This window comes from Oncorhynchus mykiss, chromosome 6 (assembly GCF_057628025.1).
Source record: "Oncorhynchus mykiss isolate SJ-2025 chromosome 6, ASM5762802v1, whole genome shotgun sequence".
NCBI classification, from domain to species: Eukaryota; Metazoa; Chordata; class Actinopteri; order Salmoniformes; family Salmonidae; genus Oncorhynchus; species Oncorhynchus mykiss.
The window spans coordinates 27,693,251-27,719,306 of NC_143027.1; the positions used below are offsets into that span (position 1 = coordinate 27,693,251).

At 43.2% G+C, this 26,056-nt stretch overlaps 1 pseudogene across 1 annotated transcript in view; it reads left to right on the top strand.

Annotated features, from left to right (window-relative positions):
- LOC110525642 (bridging integrator 3-like) overlaps positions 1-26,056 on the top strand; it is a 53,890-nt pseudogene that overhangs the window by 14,063 nt on the left and 13,771 nt on the right. Inside the window, exons 2-6 of the transcript XR_016496581.1 lie at positions 4,731-4,779; positions 7,624-7,664; positions 12,533-12,594; positions 15,361-15,496; positions 19,338-19,384. The product of XR_016496581.1 is annotated as a bridging integrator 3-like (transcript). The remainder of the gene's footprint in view (positions 1-4,730; positions 4,780-7,623; positions 7,665-12,532; positions 12,595-15,360; positions 15,497-19,337; positions 19,385-26,056) is intronic.

Here is a 26,056-nt window from a genome sequence, read left to right on the forward strand (position 1 = left end):
CTTGATGACGAGCTTGGAGGGTACTATGGTGTTGAATGCCGAGCTGTAGTCGATGAACAGCATTCTCACATAGGTATTCCTCTTGTCCAGATGGGTTAGGGCAGTGTGCAGTGTGGTTGAGATTGCATCGTCTGTGGACCTATTTGGGCGGTAAGCAAATTGGAGTGGGTCTAGGGTGTCAGGTAGGGTGGAGGTGATATGGTCCTTGACTAGTCTCTCAAAGCACTTCATGATGACGGATGTGAGTGCTACGGGGCGGTAGTCGTTTAGCTCAGTTACCTTAGCTTTCTTGGGAACAGGAACAATGGTGGCCCTCTTGAAGCATGTGGGAACAGCAGACTGGTATAGGGATTGATTGAATATGTCCGTAAACACACCGGCCAGCTGGTCTGCGCATGCTCTGAGGGCGCGGCTGGGGATGCCGTCTGGGCCTGCAGCCTTGCGAGGGTTAACACGTTTAAATGTCTTACTCACCTCGGCTGCAGTGAAGGAGAGACCGCATGTTTTCGTTGCAGGCCGTGTCAGTGGCACTGTATTGTCCTCAAAGCGGGCAAAAAAGTTATTTAGTCTGCCTGGGAGCAAGACATCCTGGTCCGTGACTGGGCTGGATTTCTTCCTGTGATCCGTGATTGACTGTAGACCCTGCCACATGCCTCTTGTGTCTGAGCCGTTGAATTGAGATTCTACTTTGTCTCTGTACTGGCACTTAGCTTGTTTGATAGCCTTGCGGAGGGAATAGCTGCACTGTTTGTATTCGGTCATGTTACCAGACACCTTGCCCTGATTAAAAGCAGTGGTTCGCGCTTTCAGTTTCACACGAATGCTGCCATCAATCCACGGTTTCTGGTTAGGGAATGTCTTAATCGTTGCTATGGGAACGACATCTTCAACGCACGTTCTAATGAACTCGCACACCGAATCAGCGTATTCGTCAATGTTGTTATCTGACGCAATACGAAACATCTCCCAGTCCACGTGATGGAAGCAGTCTTGGAGTGTGGAGTCAGCTTGGTCGGACCAGCGTTGGACAGACCTCAGCGTGGGAGCCTCTTGTTTTAGTTTCTGTCTGTAGGCAGGGATCAACAAAATGGAGTCGTGGTCAGCTTTTCCGAAAGGGGGGCGGGGCAGGGCCTTATATGCGTCGCGGAAGTTAGAGTAACAATGATCCAAGGTCTTTCCACCCCTGGTTGCGCAATCGATATGCTGATAAAATTTAGGGAGTCTTGTTTTCAGATTAGCCTTGTTAAAATCCCCAGCTACAATGAATGCAGCCTCCGGATAAATCGTTTCCAGTTTGCAGAGAGTTAAATAAAGTTCGTTCAGAGCCATCGATGTGTCTGCATATACGGCTGTGATTATAATCGAAGAGAATTCTCTTGGTAGATAATGCGGTCTACATTTGATTGTGAGGAATTCTAAATCGGGTGAACAGAAGGATTTGAGTTCCTGTATGTTTCTTTCATCACACCATGTCACGTTGGCCATGAGGCATACGCCTCCGCCCCTCTTCTTACCAGAAAGATGTTTGTTTCTGTCAGCGCGATGCGTGGAGAAACCCGTTGGCTGCACCGCTTCGGATAGAGTCTCTCCAGTGAGCCATGTTTCAGTGAAGCAAAGGACGTTACAGTCTCTGATGTCCCTCTGGAATGCTACCCTTGCTCGGATTTCATCAACCTTGTTGTCAAGAGACTGGACATTGGCAAGAAGAATGCTAGGGAGTGGTGCACGGTGTGCCCGTCTCCGGAGTCTGACCAGAAGACCGCCTCGTTTCCCTCTCTTTCGGAGTCGTTTTTTTGGGTCGCTGCATAGGATCCACTCCGTTGTCCTGTTTGTAAGGCAGAACACAGGATCCGCGTCCGCGTCGCGAAAAACATATTCTTGGTCGTACTGATGGTGAGTTGACGCTGATCTTATATTCAGTAGTTCTTCTCGACTGTATGTAATGAAACCTAAGATGACCTGGGGTACTAATGTAAGAAATAACACGTAAAAAAACAAAAAACTGCATAGTTTCCTAGGAACGCGAAGCGAGGCGGCCATCTCTGTCGGCGCCGGAAGTCAAGGCTCTGCCACCCAGCCTTGTGCAGGTCTACAATTTTATCCCTGATGTCCTTACGCAGCTCTTTGGTCTTGGCCATTGTGGAGAGGTTGGAGTCTGTTTGAGTGTGTGGACAGGTGTCTTTTATACAGGTAACGAGTTAAAACCGGTGCAGTTAACAGGTAATGAGTGGAGAACAGGAGGGCTTCTTAAAGAAAAACTAACAGGTCTGTGAGAGACTGAATTCTTACTCGTTGGTAGGTGATCAAATACTTATGTCATGCAATAAAATGCAAATTAATTACTTAAATCCAGAAAATCACATTGTATGATTTTTTTGTTTTAGATTCCATCTCTCACAGTTGAAGTGTAGCTATGATAAAAATGACAGACCTCTACATGCTTTGTAAGTAGGAAAACCTGCAAAATCGACAGTGTATCAAATACTTGTTCTCCCCACTGTGTATATATATTTATTACTTGGGTGGCCAAATAAAACCACCTGCAGGCCAAATTCAGCTTACATGCCACCAGTTGGGGAACCCTTGTCTCCAGGGAGGAGGTCAGTGACCTGGCAGTGTTGTGCCAGGACAACTTCTCCCTCAACGTCAGTAAGACCAAGCAGCTAATCGTGAACTACATGAAACGGGTGGGCGAGCAAGCCCAATCCAGTGCAGCGGGTTGAGAGCTTCAAGTTCCTTGGTGTCCAAATCACTAAAGACTTAAATTAGTCCACACACACTCAGTGCCTCTTTCCCCTCACGATTTTGAAAATATTTGGCATGGGCCCTCTTGACTGGCTACATAACTGTTTGGTATGGCAACTGCACCGCCCTCGATTGCATGGCGCTACAGAGGGTGGTGCGGACAGCCCAGTACATCACAGCTCCCTGCCACCCAGGACCTCTTATATCAGGCAGTGTGAGAGTAAGATCTGGAAAATTTGGTAAAGCCATAGACTATTCTCTCTGCTTCCGCACGGCAAGCGGTACCAGAGCAAGAAGTCTGACACCAACAGGCATCAACACACAGTTCATTTGCTCACTCGCACATAACACACACACGTATTTATACTGACTCTACACACATACACATTTTGATATTGACTGTGTGCTTCGGGTCATTGTCCTGTTGGAAGGTGAAACTTCGCCCCCAGTCTGAGGTCCTGAGTGCTCTGGAGCAGGTTTTCTTCAAGGATTTCTGTGCTTCGTGCCGCTCATCTTTCCCTTGATTCTGACTAGTCTCCCTGCCACTGAAAACATCCCCACAGCATGATGCTGCCACTACCATGCTTCATCATAGGGATGGTGCCAGGTCTCCTCCAGACATGGTGCTTGGCGTTCAGGCCAAAGAGTTCAATCTTGGTTTCATCAGACCAGAGAAATATGTTTCTCATGGTCTGAGACTCCTTTAGGTGTTTTTTCGGCAAACTCCAAGCGGGCTGTCCTGTGCCTTTTACTGAGGAATGGCTTCCGTCTGGCCACTCTACCATATAGGCCTGATTGGTGGAGTACTGCAGAGATGGTTGTCCTTCTGGAAGGTTATCCCATCTCCACAGTCGAACGTTAGAGCTCTGTCTGAGTGACGGGTTCTTAGTCACCTCCCTGACCAAAGCCCTTCTCCCCCGATTGCTCAGTTTGGCTGGGCGGCCAGCTCTAGGAAGAGTCTTGGTGGTTCCAAACTTTTTCCATTTAAGATGGAGGCCACTGTGCTCTTGGGAACCTTCAATGCTGCAGACATTTTTTGGTACCCTTCCCCGGATCTGTGCCTCTCCGAGCTCTACGGACAATTCCCTCAACCTCATGGCTTGGTTTTTTGCTCTGACATGCACTGTCAACTGTGGGACCTTATATAGACAGGTTTGTGCCTTTCCAAATCATGTCCAATCAATTGAATTTACCACAGGTGAACTCCAATCAAGTTGTAGAAACATCTCAAGGATGATCAATGGAAACAGGATGCAATTTCAAGTATCATAGCAAAGGGTCTGAATACTTATGTAAATAAGGTATTTCTGTTTTTATTTTGAATCAATGTGCAAAAATAAACTTTTCACTTTGTCATTATGGGGATTTGTGTGTAGATTGAGGGGAAAAACAAACAATTTAATCAATTTTAGAGTAAGGCTGTAACGTAACAATGTGGAAAAAGTCAAGGGCTCTGAATACTTTCCTGAATGCACTGTAGGCTTAGGGTGTAGGCAGACTGGATTCTGTAAGGGGTGCAGAGTGATGCATTGTGAACTACCATGCTGCAGTCTCCATTCACAGCAATCTGTCAGGCCATGGCCAGTACAACATGTGGGCCTGTGTTCGACTGGGGGGGGGGGGGTTGCAGGAAAGCCACACAGAGCAGAGGGGACAGCCACTTCTAATTAGTGATATCCACCAGTAATGGAAGCCAGATGTGGCGTGTGATGACAGGAAGTCAATGCACAGGGCTCCTGAAGCACACTCCAGAAGGCCAGGGGTTAACAGCATTTGGATTTGGCTAGCTGTGACTGAGCTAAAGGATTCACTTGTTCACTTGTACTCACCTCGCAACACATTATTACCTACCATTCAGAGTACCTGTCTGCAAGCCCCTTAAAATGCCTCATTTCAGTTAAATGCCTGTTTGGATGTGTTAGATTGTATTTGTGATGTGCGGAATGTGGTCTGTCCCACCAATTTATAATTTTGTCTACTTCTAGGATGCCCTTCAAGATTGAACAACCAAAAAAGCAGATTGTTTCAAAAACGGTAAGTGTTCAGTCTTCTGCCCCCCCCCCCCAATAAAAAAAGACTAATGTGCCAACATAAGGTCTTCCATGCATTATTTGTGTTGCAACACCTATGAAACTAGACAATACATAATTAAATGTCTAATTTCACTAGACATTCGCTACCAGGCTTTATTTAGTCTGTTGTTGTATGGTTGTTACACTACATGGCCAAAAATATGTGGATAGTTGAACATCTCATTCCAAAATCATGGACATTAATATGGCGTTGGTCCCCCATTTGCTGCTATAACAGCCTCCACTCTTCTGTGAAGGCTTTCGACTAGATGTTGGAACATTGCTGTGGGGACTTGCTTCCATTCAGCCACAAGTTTTTTATTTATTTTACCTTTATTTAACTAGGCAAGTCAGTTAAGAACAAATTCTTATTTTCAATGACGGCCTAGGAACAGTGGGTTAACTGCCTGTTCAGGGGCAGAACGACAGATTTGTACCTTGTCAGCTCGGGGGTTTGAACTTGCAACCTTGCGGTTACTAGTCCAACGCTCTAACCACTAGGCTACCCTGCCGTGCATTAGTGAGGGCGGGTACTGATGTTGGGCGATTAGGCCTGGCTTGCAGTCGGCGTTCCAATTCATCCCAAAGGTGTTTGATGGGGTTGAGGTCAGGGCTCTATGCAGGCCAGTCAAGTTTTTCCACACTAATCTCAACAAACCATTTCTGTATGAAGCTCGTTTTGTGCACGAGGGCATTATCATGCTGAAACAGAAAAGGGCCTTCCCCAAATTGTTTCCACAAAGTTGGAAGCACAGAATTGTCTAGAATGTCATTCTATGTTGTAGCGCTAAGATTTCCCTTCACTGAAACTGAGACCTAGCCCGAACCATGAAAAACAGCCCCAGACCATTATTCCTCCTCCACCAAACTTTACAGTTTGCACTATGCATTGGGGCAGGTAGCGTTTTCCTGGCATCTGCCAAATCGAGGTTTGTCTCTCGGACTTCCAGCTGGTGAAGCGTGATTCATCACTCCAGAGAACGCGTTTCTACTGCTCCAATGGCGGCAACTTTTACACAACTCCAGCCGACGCTTGGCATTGCACATGGTGATTTTAGTGTTGTGTGCAGCTGCTTGGCCATAGAAGCCCATTTCATGAAGCTCCCAACGAACAGTTCTTGTGCTGACATTGCTTCAAGAGGCAGATTGAAACTCGGTAGTGAGTGTTGCAAATGTGGAGAGAGAATTGTTACGCGCTAAGGCTTCAGCACTCGGTGGTCTACCACTTCGTGGCTGAGCCATTGTTGCTCCTAGACGTTTCCACTTCACAATAACAGCACTTAAAGTTGACCGGGGCAACTCTAGCAGGGCAGAAATTTGAGGAACTGACTTGTTGGAAAGGTGGCATCCTATTACTGTGCCATGTTGAAAGTCACTGAGCTCTTCAGTAAGGCCATTCTACTGCCAATGTTTGTCTATGGAGATTGCATGGCTGTGTGCTTGATGTTATACACCGGTCAGCAACGGGTGTGGCTGAAATAGCCAATTCCACTAATTTGAAGGAGTGGCCAAACACTTTCGGTCATGTAGTGTATATGGAAGCATACTGGGATCTTACGACTCCTCACTTTGTTACAGATGAGTAAGAGACTTTCAGACTGCAGAAATACAAGCTAGATATTTTTACCTCTTTTATAGGAGAAGGCTAGGCTAAGTCTGGCCCAACTAATTAAAATATTTGGTTGCATTTTGTTGTTCAAATTGTATGCTAAAAGATCAAAGCCCTGTGGTGGCTATGGAAGAGGACATTTGTCTTAACCTGTCAATATTTTCTCTGAAACGTTGGATTTAGACTTGGGGAGAGCAGAGCACCTCTGTCCACACACTGGACAGTGAAGGAGTTAATGCATGTCTGTTTGGCCTGTGGAGAGAATCACACATAAACCTCAATGTTCCAGGTCTCACAGCATGGTTGTTTTCAGAACTGAATGGACAAGAGTTATACAGCTTTTACATCCAATCATTGACCTCCAAAGAAGCCTGTAATCAGAAATTCAGTTTAAAGATGAGAAGGAAACCCAAATGAAGTCCCTTATCCTAACCAACTGCATCTTTAACTTGTTTCTTTGGTTTTCTGAAATATCTTCATTGTATAAGGCATACTAGTCTATTCACAAAATGAACATAGTGTACTAGAGGTAACCAACAGCAAATCGTCAGACAAGTGACTGCACTCTCATCAATGAGCATGGGCCTGTGGGGTGCCAATTTGTCCAAACCATGTGAGGGGGCAGAGGTGGCTGCCTTGAAGTGCCGGTGAGTGGGTGCCTTCCTTTGGGGAAAACCACTTCCACAGTAATCTGTCTGTCTCTGTGGTCCGGCAGTGGCAGACAGTCAGAACCGGTTCCCAGGCAGCTTCCTGTGACATCCCAGGCCAGACCCAGGGAATGGGCTACAGTACAGGGAGCCCAGTGGACAACCCTGCCTCCACTGACAGACAGGCAGCTGCCTCCCTCACTGTTTATTTGTTTATCCAGAAGCCCACAGAACCACAAGACAGGAACCCCTGCTACCTCCATAACCAGTGCTGGCCTGTTCAATCAGTCCAGTCTGATCTGAGGAGGAGCAGGGAGGGGGTGGGTGGGGGCTGTCAACCAGACCTTTAGAACTAACAACATGAAGCAAATTAGGGGGAGCCAGGCTGTGCTCAGGATATGGCTTTATTGGCTCTCCAATAGTAGGGATATTCAGTATTCATCAAGCACATGTTAGGACCATAATCGAAGGTAACATCATTGAATGAACAAACATGAACACAAAGATGATAATGTTGTATCTAACGATGAGTTTCAATGTGTTTTTACAGGTTGAAAGAGACTTTGAACGAGAATATAACAAGCTCCAAAAGTAGGTTTGTTGCCACTAATGTTAAAGGGGAACTCCTCTTTTCAAACTCATATTCATTATCTCTAGCACCAAACCAGTGTCTACATATGTGAAAACGGCACATTTCTAAATTTTGTCGAAAAAAAAACAATGTTAAGTTCTACCCGATGAACTGATCTTCAAACACATGAGATTTGTGGGCAGCAAGAAAATACCCTTAAAAATTGATATATTTTAATCCTACTATGTGATGTCACAGAGAGGCATTTTTAATACCTTTTTTCTCTCTTTTTAACCACAGATCATAGAAATGTGCCATTTGTACATGCAGTGCCTTGCGAAAGTATTCGGCCCCCTTGAACTTTGCGACCTTTTGCCACATTTCAGGCTTCAAACATAAAGATATAAAACTGTATTTTTTTGTGAAAAATCAACAACAAGTGGGACACAATCATGAAGTGGAACGACATTTATTGGATATTTCAAACTTTTTTAACAAATCAAAAACTGAAAATTGGGCATGCAAAATTATTCAGCCCCTTTACTTTCAGTGCAGCAAACTCTCTCCAGAAGTTCAGTGAGGATCTCTGAATGATCCAATGTTGACCTAAATGACTAATGATGATAAATACAATCCACCTGTGTGTAATCAAGTCTCCGTATAAATGCACCTGCACTGTGATAGTCTCAGAGGTCCGTTAAAAGCGCAGAGAGCATCATGAAGAACAAGGAACACACCAGGCAGGTCCGAGATACTGTTGTGAAGAAGTTTAAAGCCGGATTTGGATACAAAAAGATTTCCCAAGCTTTAAACATCCCAAGGAGCAATGTGCAAGCGATAATATTGAAATGGAAAGAGTATCAGACCACTGCAAATCTACCAAGACCTGGCCGTCCCTCTAAACGTTCAGCTCATACAAGGAGAAGACTGATCAGAGATGCAGCCAAGAGGCCCATGATCACTCTGGATGAACTGCAGAGATCTACAGCTGAGGTGGGAGACTCTGTCCATAGGACAACAATCAGTCGTATAGAAGAAAGCCATTTCTTAAAGATATCCATAAAAAGTGTTGTTTAAAGTTTGCCACAAGCCACCTGGGAGACACACCAAACATGTGGAAGAAGGTGCTCTGGTCAGATGAAACCAAAATGGAACTTTTTGGCAACAATGCAAAACGTTATGTTTGGCGTAAAAGCAACACAGCTGAACACACCATCCTCACTGTCAAACATGGTGGTGGCAGCATCATGGTTTGGGCCTGCTTTTCTTCAGCAGGGACAGGGAAGATGGATGGAGCCAAATACAGGACCATTCTGGAAGAAAACCTGATGGAGTCTGCAAAAGACCTGAGACTGGGACGGAGATTTGTCTTCCAACAAGACAATGATCCAAAACATAAAGCAAAATCTACAATGGAATGGTTCAAAAATAAACATATCCAGGTGTTAGAATGGCAAAGTCAAAGTCCAGACCTGAATCCAATCGAGAATATGTGGAAAGAACTGAAAACTGCTGTTCACAAATGCTCTCCATCCAACCTCACTGAGCTCGAGCTGTTTTGCAAGGAGGAATGGGAAAAAATGTCAGTCTCTCGATGTGCAAAACTGAAAGAGACATACCCCAAGCGACTTACAGCTGTAATCGCAGCAAAAGGTGGCGCTACAAAGTATTAACTTAAGGGGGCTGAATAATTTTGCACGCCCAATTTTTCAGTTTTTGATTTGTTAAAAAAGTTTGAAATATCCAATAAATGTCGTTCCACTTCATGATTGTGTCCCACTTGTTGTTGATTCTTCACAAAAAAAGACGTTTTATATCTTTATGTTTGAAGCCTGAAATGTGGCAAAAGGTCGCAAAGTTCAAGGGGGCCGAATACTTTCGCAAGGCACTGTATGTAGACACTGTTATTGTGCTGGAGATGACTTCGTTTGTCATTTGTACTCCGTTTTACATACTGTATGTATTGACTCTGCATCATTAGTGCAGCAAAAACCCTCATTGCAGATGAACCCGGAGTTGACAGACTAGAAAACATAACGAGTGCCATTGATTTTTAGAGGTGAACACACATGCCTGTTCTCTCAACATTTAACCTTGAAATAATTATTTTCATGGGAAATACCATGTTAGAATCTTTCACCTCTCTCTTCTGACCCAATGCTGAAGTGAGTTAGGTTACACAATATACACTGAACTAAAATATAAACGCAACATGTGAAGTGTTGGTCCCTTGTTTCCATACACACAAAAAGCTTATTTCTCTCAAATGTTGTGCACAAATTTGTTTGCATCCCTGTTAGTGAGCATTTCAGCTTTGCTAAAATAATCTATCCACCTGACAGATGTAGCATATCAAGAAGTGGATTAAACAGCGGGATCATTACACAGGTGCACCTTGTGCTGGGGACAAAAGGACACAATTAAATGTGCAGTTTTGTCACAGCGCAATGCCACAGATGTCTCAAGTTTTGAGGGAGCATGCAATTGGCATGCTGACTACAGGAATGTTTACCTGAGCTGTTGCAAGATAATTGATTAATTCTCTACCATAAGCTGCCAATGCTGTTTTACAGAATTTGGCAGTACGTTAAACTGGCTTCACAACCGCAGACCACGTGTAGCTACGCCAGCCCAGAATCTCCACATCGGGCTTATTCACCTGCGGGATCGTCTGAGACCAGCCACCCAGACAGCTGATGAAACTGGGTTTGCCCACCCCCTAAAAACTTCTGCACAAACTGTCAAGGAAGCTCATCTGCGTGCTCGTCGTCCTCGCCAGAGTCTTGACCTAACTGCAGTTCGTCGTCGTGACCGACTTCAGTGGAGGTGTGCTCATTTACAGATTAATCCCGGTTTCAAATGTATTGTGCAGATGTCAACGTTATGAACAGAGTGGCGGTGGGGTTATGGTATGGGCAGGCATAAGCTACAGACAATGAACACAATTGCATTTTATCGATGGAAATTTGAATGCACAGAGATACAGAGACCAGATCCAGAAACCAATTATGGTGGCATTCATCCACTGCCATCACCTTATGTTTCAGCATGATAATGCACGGCCCCATGTCGCAAGGATCAGTACACAACTTCTGGAAGCTGAAAATGTCCCAGTTCTTCCACGGCCTGCATACTCACCAGATATGTCACCCATTAAGCATGTTTGGGAGACACTGGATCTACGTGTATGACAGCGTGTTCCAGTTCCCGCTAATATCCAGCAACTTTGCTCAGCCATTGAAGAGGAGTGGGACAACATTCCACAATCAACAGCCTGATCAACTCTATGTGAAGGAGAAATGTCACGTTACATGAGGCAAATAGTGGTCATATCAGATACTGACGGGTTTTCTGATCCATGCCCCTAGTTTTTATTTATTTTATTTTTAAAGTTGTGACCAACAGATGCATATCTGTATTCCCAGTCATGTGAAAGCCATAGATTAGGGCCTAATGAATTTATTTAAATTAACTGATTTCCTTATTTGAACTGTAGCTCAGTAAAATCTTTGACATTGTTGCATGTTGCATTTATCTTTTTCTTCAGTGTAGATGGTTTGTGTGAGAAGCATTCTCTTGCCCAAGACCTTCTGTGAGCTAGCACATAGGAGGCCCTCCCCTGTTGTGTGTCAGAGGTTAAAGAGACTCCCCAAGGGGCCTGCAGACTGAGTGAGAGCACTTCACATTTAGGTTTTGTTGAGTAGGAGACATGGCACCACAATACACATGATGAGTAAGAGGAGCAGGCATGTACAGACGTCTTAGCACTCCCCTCTGTTACATATTGTTAACTCTTAGTGAACATAAATCTGCCATCTAGCTCTTTGAACTGTTGTTGAATTCAATAATCTATTAATTTGTGTGGAAATATACCTAGTGTCATTTGAAAGACAGGTCGGGTCAAATTTAGCAAATTATTTCATCATCCAATGCCTTCCACAGTAAGTCTAGCATCTATAATCCCATAGCAATATTTGTCTACCTGAGATCAGCTTCTAAATCCATACTCCTACGGCATTATACCGCAGCATCTGGGAGTGTAGAGAGGCTGGCTGTTGTCGGCAGTAAAGGGCAAACTGTTGGGGCACACAGGAGCGAGGAGTAGCAGCTGCTCCAGCAGGCCTCCATTAACACCTTGTAGAAACGGACTTCTGGCCCACATCCAGAAGAGCCCTCCTCAGCCCTCGCATTCTCCTGCCTCCCGTCAGTTCACACAGATTGGAGAATGAAGATGGAAATAGGAAAACGGTTGTTTTTTCAGTCCCCTTCTCCTCCCCCCTCCCTTAATGAAACCCTGAAAACTGATGTGACAGCATTCTCCTGGGAGTTGCTAAACAGCCCCTCGTTTCCCTTAATTGATATAATGAACGGCACACGATTCAGCCTCCGTAGTCTCGTAATTGCCATTTTAACACCCATCATTTAAATGAATGCAGAGGGATGATTGAAGACATAAATGCTTTTATGCCAGAATTTAGTTGACGGTAACAAAAAGCAATCCTAGTATTTTTAATTAGCAAAAGGGAAGTCATAATAATGTGTTTTATATTAAATCAATGCATTTTTGTAATCCTATTGAATGTCCCAGTCCATAGTGACTTGTAGGTGTTTATTTGTAACATGCTGGCTGGACTGAGATATCCCATTAAGACTGTGTCAGTGAATGCTTTATAGAGATTAGAGGGGTTTGATCAGGATGGACACAGTCCACCCTTTTTCAGTACTCTCCCTCTCTCCCTACTCTAGCTGCTAAATGTAAAAACATGATCCTACTGTCAATTTGCTCTGTTGATGCCCAACTGTACTTGGACAGATGCTTACCAAATGTCATATGTTGTATTATTGTGATATCCAAGGTACACCTGAAAAAAAATCCCTTCCTTTACAGGTTGGAAGATCAGACAAAGAAGCTCCACAAAGACATGAAGAAAAGCCCAGAGGCTGATATAGGTTTGTTGTTGACCCAGTGTTGTATATTTTGGCCCAAAAAATGATTTCCCACTGATCATCTTTTCTTTTATGTACAAATCTCCTTTGTCATTAACTTGCTCTCATTCATCTCATCTCTTTCACACGCTAGGCATACATTTACTGACACCTTAATTGTTGTCCCTGTCAGGTTTTTCAGGGGCATGTCTTATGCAATTTTGGAAAAAATAATTTTGTGAATGTGAGGTTTTATTCAGTAGCCCTTAAAGATTAGCAACATTTCTCACATGCTTCCTACTCATAACTTGTGTATTTCTGCGCAGAAGAAATCTATATTTTTGGTTGGCTCTTTTGGAGATGGAAATGGGTATCTTTGGGAGGAGCAGTAGCAGAATGTGCCCCTGGTAGATAGCTACTCTGAGGGTGGAGAGGGGAAGGATGGGGGAGTGTAGGGCTTCATTTCCTCTGCTTTGTGCTCTGGAATATGGGATGATGCCTCATCAAAGTATCAGAGCTGTCAATGTCTCATTAGAATTAATGGATTCCATCTGTTGCACAGGTCCTTTCTCCACCAACAGCAACCAAACAAAGAGTAGACCTGCCTGCACAATATGTTAGCACAGTGTGCTCCACACAGCTTTTCATAACACAATCATTTGTCTAGTCTATTTAAAGTAAGACGATGAAATTGTGGGCTCTTCTGAGGCAAGTCCATATAAGCCTTTAGAGAGAAATCTTTACTGAGTCGGTATATCACTGGCCACGAGCCATTTTTTTCAATCTGTTTGACTGCAAGCAGAAAAGCTGAGTCAAGTTCTATATTGGCAACACAAACGGTTTATTCATTACCTGATACAATGGAATTTAACAGTTAGACTTTCTGTAGCTTGACAACCATGTTTAAGATCTTTGCTCACCAACTGCAGTGCAATCTTTTTGTCCGAATTCAGAAAAAATACACAATCCGATACACAATTCGCAAAAACTTCGCAAAGGGTAAATTCCAGCATATCTTTTTTGGTCTGTATTTCAGGGTTGTCTATATCACATTTTAGCAGGCCTATAATACATAGCCTAATATATAGGCTATATGAATGATTCGTTAATATATTAACTTCTGACTGATCTCAGTCTTCACTGTTCCCTTCTTGCGCAATTCACGTATCTCTGCTAGCAAAGCCACTGGCCTCTCTCTTTCCCCTCTAGGTCTCGAACGAGTAACTTATAGATAGACAATGAACAGCAATATTGTTTAAAATATATTTCAAGCTATTTTTATTATGCTAATTTTATTTTCGCAGGGGCGCGGACATTGACTCTAGGGGGTTAAACTAATAGGCCTATTTGAGAAGAGAAGCATCGATCGATCCTCTTGCTTGCTGAATGGCAATGAAATAGGTTACAGCGTTGGCAATGAACTGGCGGAGAAGTTTTAATGGCGAAGTTTTAATGGCGAGAGTGACGTGTAGCTCTGGTGTGATGTGATCACGTTGGCTAAATTGATACATTGCATCATTGATTAATTGTAAACGCAAAAAACAGGCAAATATAAATGAATTAATTCGCACGAAGAACACCGACCTGTCAGGGGTAGTGCGCGGCGTGTCAGTGGCAGTATCCCAGATAACAATTTCTATTGGTCAACAGTTTATTTTCACGTGCGAAAAGAAGCAAAAATCGAACCTGGGCCAATACTAAATAATTGACTTATTTACGGCAGGATATTTCGCAATTAGTGTGAAAGGTGTCATAAACAAGACGTGCTGTATTTATTTTTTCCGTCTAAATTATTCGGACAAAAATAAAGAACTTGGTGAGAAAGGGCCTTTTAGTCAGTTTCATAACCACTAAATCAACGTGGTTTGTTTTTACCCACATAGACATTATCATGTGAATGCCAGGTTAGGGCAGGCTCAACCTGTTATTACAAAACCAGAAACTCCACCTGCATATGTTTGATTGACAGTAAATGGGTACCTGATACCTGATCCTAAGAGTGTTTGAATGAGTCCTACGTTGAATCTGATGTTTTTCTTTTTTTACTTCCTGCCTTATCAACTTCTTTTCTGTCCCCAGTGCAGCTCATTTATTTTGATTGTGATGCTGTGATTCAATATGCACTCTAGGTCTAAAGATAAAGTGTCAAGGGTGCAGATTAACAGTAATTGGCACTGTAGAAACATTTGCACAGATTCCCAGTGCTTTTGTGAATATTCATGAGAGCAGCCGAGCCCACCACACCCTCAACTCCTTCCAACTGATGCTGTGCTGCTCTATCCTACTTTTCCTTTCAGTTTATTACACGAAAAGCTCAAACTTTTGAACCCCTCCCACTGTGTCAGTCTTGGCACAGTGCTAACCTCTGCTGCTAGCCATGCCCACCAAGCATTTTTTATTTTACCTTTATTTAACTAGGCAAGTCGGTTAAGAACAAATTCTTATTTTCAATGATGGCCTAGGAACAGTGGGTTAACTGCCTGTTCAGGGGCAGAACGACAGATTTGAACCTTGTCAGCTTGGGGATTTGAACTTGAAACCTTCCGGTTACTAGCCCAACACTCTAACCACTAGGCTACCCTGCCGCCCCATGTCTGGGCCAAATAGTCAAACCAGGCCAACAATTAATAACACAGATTGTATGTTGGCATGGTGATGTTTCTCCGTTCCGCCATATCTATTTGGTTATGGCGTTTAAAAAATATATATAATTTCCCTCTTTCCCTTCTCAGGCTCAGTTTTAACATGGTAATAACAATATTCCTTGCGTGTTCTATATTTGTCTCTCAGCCATGTCCAAGGCAGCAGTGAAGATATCAGGGGACTTGCTCACTAACCCACTGTGTGTACAGGACCAGGCTTTTCTGGAGTCCATGACTGCTCTGGACACAGCCATGAGAGGATGGGCTCCTTCAATCAGGAGAAGGTCAGGTACTGTCTGTGCTATTCCTCAGCCTCACACCACAGCCGAGTCGTTCCCCTAGATTATTTTCCAGGTGAGGTGCAATTGCAAAAACCCCAGAGCAACATCTAGGTCAGGTCCTCTTGCATCGAAATTGTCTATTGAAACCAAAATATACAATATACTCTTCTAGGCAGGGGGGCAATAAACTGTATACTCTTTTAGGCAGGGGGCCTATACAATGGTAGAAGAAACCCTCCCCCAGCCTAGCTTTCACAGCTCTACCTATGAGCATTTGATTCAGAATTCTGACAGGTATGCCTCATACGCTCCCCTCTCTTCAAACACTCAAACGGCTGAAACCAAAAGGGTTTGGTTTTCCTAAGTGTATTTTCATCTTTGTCAATATTGTGTGAACGAGAAGAAAAAACTCACTCAGGATCTCTTTTCTTATCTTTTCTTCTTTTGAGAGCGTCTCCAGCAGCACACTGGTCTATTAGCTGCTCGTCTTTGTCGAATATCAGAGAGCTGTAGATCGGATGCATTTGTGACTCACTAGTGTTTAAAATAACTCGTACTATGGAATAGCTTCACTTGGAAATGTCACAGGCTGTTTTAATGGGATTTGTTCTCTGCATGATCTTCCACAGTATCTCTATGTGAGGAATGCTGCTTCTGTTCTCAGCTCCTTTATATTATTTGCCATGTGTACATCACATATTTGATTAAAATCATCGCTGCAGGTAATCATAGGGATGGCATTGCATGTGTGTTTCTTCAGGGCATTGCACTGTGAGAGACATCTCTGTTAAGAGAGAGAAGTCAACAGGGAATCACACTGATCATCAAGAATGCAGAAAAACAAATATGTACAAGACCTGATTCTACTACAATTTTAGAAGAGTGCTTTTTCCATGAGTGTGCTTTAGACTGGTTTTCCCAGCGTCTTGTGGCCTTACCTTGAGTAACAATGTCCCTCTCTGTACATATTCTGAAGATCTCTGTGAATTCCTTTCAAGCAAAGACTGGACGTAAAACACACAGTGTGCTCAGATCAACTTTTACAGTAGCCATTTGGAATGACTGGACAAAGATGTGTGTGGTGACTGTGCTTGTGGTTCACAGCTTGTGACCTATGGTAGGTCTTTTCAAGAGTTTGGCTTGGTGGTCTGCCAAGACCAGTCCTTCCATTTTGACTGTATTTAAGATGACATGTCTTCTCATTCTTCTGAAGATTGGAAATGAGTAACATTTTTACATCAGAACAAGAGTTATTCTCCCCTTAAAATCTGGAACTCTTGCAAAAGATGAAGAGTAGTCAATATTCTCTACCCAATTTCTATGAAAATGTCCAAGGCAAATGTATTTGTGATTATCCATTTTCAGTCTGCTTTTCTCTTTCCTTCTCCACTTCCCTCTTAGTTAAACAGTGTGTCAGAACCCTGAAGTGTAGTTAACATCTCTTACTGTTCTCCTCTGAGTCCTCTTCCCTCTGGCTATGCTAATAACCCTCGTAACCTTCACCTTGGACAAAAATGGGAGGCCAGCTCTGCACTACACAGCACTCATCTTGCTGGACTCTACTTGAGCTTTCGAAATCATCTCGAATCGGTTTTGAGCTGCTTTGAGTCATATGGTCAGGAACAGCAAGATGTCTATGTGGTATTGTATTTTTACATCACTGGCGTTTTGCAGGTCAGAAACAAAGGTGCAGGTTTGCTGTACAGTGCGTAGGATTGGAGGCGTTGGCTGGCTCCATAGGGTATAATTTCCCTGCTTGGCTCCATGGCCATGGTCTACTGGACAGTTCTCTAGCCAGGCAGCATGGAGCCAAGTATACCTTCTTACTTATGGAAGTGAAGCAGTCATCATAAGTTAGAAAATACAAAAACCAAAATACATTATTCTCCATTATATTGAGCCTGGTAGTTAGGTAGCCTTCACAGTATTTTGACATGCAACCCTTCTGTTATCACAAGTTGGTGCTTGAGTTTAGAGGCCTCCTTTTCAGACAGTCTCAGTCGATAAGATGTTTGACATGACTGTGTTCTGCTGCAGTATGTCTCTCTGAGCAGCATAGCTTGGCATTCGGTTAACTGGTTGAGAGCTGACGCACAAGCAAAGCGTTTCTAGGACCTTGGTTGGTCAGTTGCTTCAATATTTTTTTGAATATCACCTCAGGAGTCCAGAGTTGTTAAAGCCCAGTGCAGCTCTCCAGAATCATACTCCACCAGCTCTCCCTCCAAGCTGGCTGTTCCTTCCTTCTGACGGCACCACCAACAACTCAACTGCTCAAGCAAAACAGACACAAAAGCAACCACCCTTTGCTCTCTTTGGTGTTGAGAGAAGATGTTCTGCCGCGGGGCTGTGAGTGAGAGAGCGAGCGAGCAGATAAAATGTGCAGGGATAATGAAGGCAGCAGTGGCCCAGGCCTGTGTGTTTATTTCTGGGGCTGAGGAGGGCGCACAGCCCCCCCGGCACACTGCTGCTGAAGCCGAGCCCCAGTGAAAATGGCGGCTGAGCAGTAGAGGATGCTCCGTTTGGAGGGATATTGATTTCCTCTGCGATCTGCGTGTATTTTTGGGAGGCCTGTGTGCCGGGATGGCCTCTGCCCCGTGACTCACTCATGGAGACTGCTGCTAGAGTTCTGGCCCCAGGCACTGCTGGGCCTCAGTGGAATAGTCCTGCCCCCCCCCCCCCCCCCCCCCCCCCCCCTCCTCTGTGAGAAGGGGCAGAGGGTAGAGGGCACCAGCATGCTTAAGCAAATGTGCTGTTGTTGTTCTCCCCGCTTACTGCATGCACTCACCTCAGCAGCAGCGCAGCTCCAGACTTTTCTCTCTCCCAGGGAGGGGGGGATGGTGTGAATATGTAAAACAGAGGAAAATGTAAATTCCCATGTACTTATTTGTTATTGGTTCTCTTGTTTTCCCTCAAACCAAATTAATTTGTGTTATGTACTTGTTTTAGCGAAGCAGTGTTGATGTGTGTGTGTCTTCTCAGAGATGGTCAGGGCATTCAGAAAGCTCTGCTGTTTTACAGTATTTGTTTCTTATATTCTGTGATTGACTATCCTTCCAATAACTAGTGAGCAAGTGATTACTTGTACTAGGCTCACTGTTCACATGGAGCTGTCACTTTATGGAGTTGTCTTGCCACTTTTATTTCTCATGAAATGTTCTTAGCGATGTTGTTCACTGGAGTTGTTTGCCAGGTTAACTTAGCGTTCTGTCAGAGATCTAGCATTCATTTTGACTATGCAATATAAATGACACTGGACATGTTGTTAATTGTGTGCCAACTTCTATTGATGGGACTTTGGCGTCAGGGCTGGAGGCCTCAAGATGAGATGTTAATTTACTTCCATTTAACAAATTCCCCCTCCCTCCCTTCCCCTGTCGGCTCTGGCAACGAGAAGGAGAATGCAGGAAAATATAAACTGTTATTGTTAAAATGTTTGTTTGCAAAGAACTTTCATCTTGTAAAGCAACCCACCCTCCGCAGGATTTGAAATCAGTGGGGCTTTGCTTTCATGTCCGTCCCCTGACAGTTGTATCCTTTTGTATTGTTGAGCTCAATGAATATTCAGGGATTTCTCCTCGGGGCTTGTGTACAATAAAACAGTCAACGTCACAAAAGTTTCTTTGCAACCCGCCTCACCTCCCTCCCCTCTGTCTTGAGTGCTCTGTTTGAAAATACACAATTGTTGATTGTTTGCGTGGAGGCAGGGACTTGGAGGAACTATTATGTTCAACTTGATGTAATCCACTTTGACAACACATTTTAATTCATAAAGACATTCATATTAAGAGAAGTACTGTACTTAAAAAAAGAAATTGAACTTTGACCCATGTCTGTTCGTCCACAGGTGAACCAGATTTCGAAGACGGTGATCGATCCTCTTAAAAAGTATGTGTCTATCTAGACCTGCACCTCTCCCATTGTCCGCATGTTTTTAATACATCACAAGCCACAGCTGCTGTGTCTGTAGAGTGGGAAGGAGCGCACACACAAGGGGAGTTGGTACGTAGCATTAGCTCCAGAAGGCGCTGTAATAAAGCATAGCAGATAGTAAAACTGAACTGGACAGGGGAGGGAATGGGGCTGCTGTGGTAGTGTGTCTGGAAGAAAGTTTAAAGTTTAATTCCCTATACTCGCCCCCGTCCGTCCGAGCACGCAGTGAGTGCTATTCCATTCCTGAAAAGCCTGACACACACACACACACACACACACACACACACACACACACACACACACACACACACACACACACACACAGAGTGCAGAGGCGGTAGAGGGAGTGGCCAGGCAGGGATCCCATCCGTCTTCCGTAGTGCTTGTTAAGGTCCTGCTTCCTCCTGCTGGCCCCTCCCCCAGAGGCTGCTTTTTGGAGTGGGGTGTGTGTTTGAGAGAGAGGGACTCAATGTGTTTGTTGTCTGGTGAATTTGTGTGTGTTTTAACTTTTTTGTTTATAACAAAAAATCTGTCTGAAATTCCTGATCTTGTCATGTCAAACCCCTGGCAAAATTAACTTTGATGGAACATATGAATGCACTAGTTAGTGATTGTGTGCATGCACTATTTGTCTCCTCGTGTGTTCTGGTAGCAGAGCTGTGACAGGATGGAACGGTTCTAATTTCCTCTTCCTGGTGGGCGGCAGGCGGACGTGTGGGCAGGCTCTGAATATGGCAGAGGGCCCAGCTTCCTGGGCCAGGGGCAGGGGATTGGCTGGAGAGCAGGACTGTCTCAGGACAGTACACAAACATACACCGCATTGGACGAACACATTGTGGGGAGAGACTGGTTGATCTCTTAGGCATTCCTAGTTTATCACCAAACTTTTATTTTTAAATGTCTTTTTTTTTTCTTTTTTTTTACTCATTTTTCTCCCCAATTTTGTGACAGCCTTGCGTTCCTATTTTTTAAAATTAGTTTTGCACTGTTGGTGGTAGGTGCTCTTGATTCAGCAGCCCTAGCGCCGGGAAGGCAAAATGTTCCCATTTTTAACTGAAGGTAGAACTCCGCCTACCCAGCAGGCCCAGAGAGCAAATCAAGTGCACCTATAGGCCCACCGCTGACCAATCAGATAGCTCAGATCACTGTGTCTGCACAGTTTCTTCAAGCCATAGACTGGGTAAAAAAAGCCTAGAACACACAGCAAAGTTGATACTGTGATTTCAAAACTTTTAAAACCATGACTAGAGAGACTCAACGAATACAGCAAAGAGCTGCTGTTTTTGTGTATGTTCATGTTTAAATTGTTATTCAGCACTGTCAACATTTTTGTTCAACACCTTTCTTTATTAGCCATAAAATGCACGTTATCCCTAGTTCCACACGCTACAACCAGGACTGCAGCTGCAATGAATGAGTATAGCAAAGTGTTCCGATAAGCCTGCATTGTTATTATTTGCAGCCGGTGTGTCTTTTTTAATATCAAGGAATATTTCACTTTCTCTGGTCATAGGAGTAACAACATGAATTGGTGCATGAGGTGCATGACTTGAGTTTCACCATCAGCTGGAAGACTATGTCACCTTTTCTCAGCGGAGGGCGGAGGGATGGGTGAGAGGCAGCCTCAACACTGCTCCCTCCATCCCTCCCTCTCCAACTGACCATCAGATGCAGGCCCATCTGTCCAGTAAAAAAAAGCAAATTATTAAGCTCACTCAGCTGTGCCTCACAAGTAACACAACAAATGATCCATTATCTGTGTGATCATATACAGTGGGGGGGGAAAGTATTTAGTCAGCCACCAATTGTGCAAGTTCTCCCACTTAAAAAGATGAGAGGCCTGTAATTTTCATCATAGGTACACTTCAACTATGACAGACAAAATGAGAAAAAAAATCCAGAAATTCACCACATTGTAGGATTTCTAATGATTTTATTTGCAAATAATGGTGGAAAATAAGTATTTGGTCACCTACAAACAAGCAAGATTTCTGGCTCTCACAGACCTGTAACTTCTTCTTTAAGAGGCTCCTCTGTCCTCCACTCGTTACCTGTATTAATGGAACCTGTTTGAACTTGTTATCAGTCTAAAAGACACCTGTCCACAACCTCAAACAGTCACACTCCAAACTCCACTATGGCCAAGACCAAAGAGCTGTCAAAGGACACCAGAAACAAAATTGTAGACCTGCACCAGGCTGGGAAGACTGAATCTGCAATAGGTAAGCAGCTTGGTTTGAAGAAATCAACTGTGGGAGCAATTATTAGGAAATGGAAGACATACAAGACCACTGATAATCTCCCTTGATCTGGGGCTCCACGCAAGATCTCACCCCGTGGGGTCAAAATGATCACAAGAACGGCGAGCAAAAATCCCAGAACCACACGGGGGGATCTAGTATATGACCTGCAGAGAGCTGGGACCAAAGTAACAAAGCCTACCATCAGTAACACACTACGCCCCCAGGGACTCAAATCCTGCAGTGCCAGACGTGTCCCCCTGCTTAAACCAGTACATGTCCAGGCCCGTCTGAAGTTTGCTAGAGAGCATTTGGATGATCCAGAAGAAGATTGGGAGAATGTCATATGGTCAGATGAAACCAAAATATAACTTTTTGGTAAAAACTCAACTCGTCGTGTTTGGAGGACAAAGAATGCTGAGTTGCATCCAAAGAACACCATACCTACTGTGAAGCATGGGGGTGGAAACATCATGCTTTGGGGCTGTTTTTCTGCAAAGGGACCAGGACGACTGATCCGTGTAAAGTTAAGAATGAATGGGGCCATGTATCGTGAGATTTTGAGTGAAAACCTCCTTCCATCAGCAAGGGCGTTGAAGATGAAACGTGGCTGGGTCTTTCAGCATGACAATGATCCCAAACACACCGCCCGGGCAACGAAGGAGTGGCTTCGTAAGAAGCATTTCAAGGTCCTGGAGTGGCCTAGCCAATCTCCAGATCTCAACCCCATAGAAAATCTTTGGAGGGAGTTGAAAGTCCGTGTTGCCCAGCAACAGCCCCAAAACATCACTGCTCTAGAGGAGATCTGCATGGAGGAATGGGCCAAAATACCAGCAACAGTGTGTGAAAACCTTGTGAAGACTTACAGAAAACGTTTGACCTCTGTCATTGCCAACAAAGGGTATATAACAAAGTATTGAGAAACTTTTGTTATTGACCAAATACTTATTTTCCGCCATAATTTGCAAATAAATTCATAAAAAATCCTACAATGTGATTTTCTGGATTTTTTTTCTGATTTTGTCTGTCATAGTTGAAGTGTACCTATGATGAAAATTACAGGCCTCTCTCATCTTTTTAAGTGGGACAATTGCACAATTGGTGGCTGACTAAATACTTTTTTGCCCCACTGTACCTAATAAAAAAATATTTATATAATTTCAAAATGGTCTGTGAAGAACAACATTGGCAATTCAAGCATAGCCAATATGCAGTGTAATATTTTGGGCCTATAGCCTACTGCACAAATGTTATTTCTACAGAACTGTTACAGGCTTACATTTTGAAGATGTTAAAAAAAACATATTATATATATATATATATATATATATATATATATATATATATATATATATATATATATATAGAGAGAGAGAGAGAGATCTATCGCTCAGATTTTAATATACAGTGCCTTGCGAAAGTATTCGGCCCCCTTGAACTTTGCGACCTTTTGCCACATTTCAGGCTTCAAACATAAAGATATAAAACTGTATTTTTTTGTGAAGAATCAACAACAAGTGGGACACAATCATGACGTGGAACGACATTTATTTGATATTTCAAACTTTTTTAACAAATCAAAAACTGAAAAATTGGGCGTGCATAATTATTCAGCCCCTTTACTTTCAGTGCAGCAAACTCTCTCCAGAAGTTCAGTGAGGATCTCTGAATGATCCAATGTTGACCTAAATGACTAATGATGATAAATACAATCCACCTGTGTGTAATCAAGTCTCCGTATAAATGCACCTGCACTGTGATAGTCTCAGAGGTCCGTTAAAAGCGCAGAGAGCATCATGAAGAACAAGGAACACACCAGGCAGGTCCGAGATACTGTTGTGAAGAAGTTTAAAGCCGGATTTGGATACAAACATTTCCCAAGCTTTAAACATCCCAAGGAGCACTGTGCAAGCGATAATATTGAAATGGAAGGAGTATCAGACCACTGCAAATCTACCAAGACCTGGCCGTCCCTCTAAACTTTCAGCTCATACAAAAAGAAGACTGATCAGAGATGCAGCCAAGAGGCCCATGATCACTCTGGATGAACTGCAGAGATCTACAGCTGAGGTGGGAGACTCTGTCCATAGGACAACAATCAGTCGTATATTGCACAAATCTGGCCTTTATGGAAGAGTGGCAAGAAGAAAGCCATTTCTTAAATATATCCATAAAAAGTGTCGTTTAAAGCCCCACACGCCACCTGGGAGACACACCAAACATGTGGAAGAAGGTGGTCTGGTCAGATGAAACCAAAATTGAACTTTTTGGCAACAATGCAAAACGTTATGTTTGGCGTAAAAGCAACACAGCTCATCACCCTGAACACACCATCCCCACTGTCAAACATGGTGGTGGCAGCATCATGGTTTGGGCCTGCTTTTCTTCAGCAGGGACAGGGAAGATGGTTAAAATTGATGGGAAGATGGATGGAGCCAAATACAGGACCATTCTGGAAGAAAACCTGATGGAGTCTGCAAAAGACCTGAGACTGGGACGGAGATTTGTCTTCCAACAAGACAATGATCCAAAACATAAAGCAAAATCTACAATGGAATGGTTCAAAAATAAACATATCCAGGTGTTAGAATGGCCAAGTCAAAGTCCAGACCTGAATCCAATCGAGAATCTGTGGAAAGAACTGAAAACTGCTGTTCACAAATGCTCTCCATCCAACCTCACTGAGCTCGAGCTGTTTTGCAAGGAGGAATGGGAAAAAATGTCAGTCTCTCGATGTGCAAAACTGATAGAGACATACCCCAAGTGACTTACAGCTGTAATCGCAGCAAAAGGTGGCGCTACAAAGTATTAACTTAAGGGGGCTGAATAATTTTGCACGCCCAATTTTTCAGTTTTTGATTTGTTTGAAAAAAGTTTGAAATATCCAATAAATGTCGTTCCACTTCATGATTGTGTCCCACTTGTTGTTGATTCTTCACAACAAAAAAATAAATATATATATATATATATATATATATATATATATATATTTGTTTGTTATATATTAAAATCTGAGCGGTAGATCTCGGCTTGCATTTTAATTTGGCTTGCATTTTAATTCGGAAAGTGATCTTGACTCAAAAGGTTGGTGACCGCTATTTTAGGACAAGGAAAACAAGCCGTCAGTCCTGTTGCTGTATATGGCGTTGAAACTCTGCATATTGTAATTAGACATCAAAGTAGAGGACTGCTTTATTAAGCCACCATACATTAAGCTTCCATTAGAAATAAAATGCCATTAGTCCACCAGTAACAGAATGTTAATCATTGTTTCTGAAGTCTCAATAGTCTTGATGTTTTTGTGTCGATCTGTAAGAAAATGTGTGGAATCTTAAATAGAGCCGAGAATGGCCTGAGCCTGGACAGTGTTAATGGAGTTTTTTTTATTTGTCACTTCAATGGGCTGTGTACGTGCCAGAGTATGTGTATTCAAATTTAGGCTACACTTAGTTGGGTAATTAACACTCACTGTATTAGGACAAATATAAGCACCCACCAACATATCCAGGAAATTATGAGCACGAAAATGTGCTCTCCCTTTCTCTGTCTCTCCCTTTCTCTGTCACTCCCTCTCTCCATTCAATTTAAGGGCTTTATTGGCATAGGAAACATATGTTAACATTGCCAAAGCAAGTGAAATAGATAATAAACAATAAAAGATTAACAGTAAACATTACACTTACAAAAGTTCCAAAATAATATACATTTAAAATGTCATATGTCTATATACAGTGTTGTAATGATGTACAAGTAGTTAAAGTACAAAAGGGAAAATAAATAAACATTAAATATAGGTTGTATTTACAATGGTGTTTGTTCTTCACTGGTTGCTCTTTTCTTGTGGCAACAGGTCACAAACAGATTGTTTTCTAATTCTTTGTGGGTCTGTGTATCTGAGGAAAATATGTCTCTCTAATATGGTCATACATTTGGCACAAGGTTAGGAAGTGTAGCTCAGTTTCCACCTCATTTTGTGGGAAGTGTGCACATACTGTAGCCTGTCTTCTCTTGAGAGCGGGGACTGCCTTCGGCGGCCTTTCTCAATAGCAAGGCTATGCTCAGTGAGTCTGTACATAGTCAAATATTTCTTTAATTTTGGGTCAGTCACGTTGGTCAGGTATTCTGCCACTGTGTACTCTCTGTTTAGGGCCAAATAGAATTCAAGTTTGCTCAGTTTTTTTTGTTAATTCTTTCCAATGTGTCAAGTATCTTTTTTTCTCATGATTTGGTTGGGTCGAATTGTGTTGCTGTCCTGGCTCTCTGTGCGGTCTGTTTGTGAACATAGCCCCAGGACCAGCTTGCTTAGGATGTTCTTCACCAGGTTAATTTCTCTGTAGGTGATGGCTTTGTAATGGAAGGTTTGGGAATCGCTTCCTTTTAGGTGGTTGTAGAA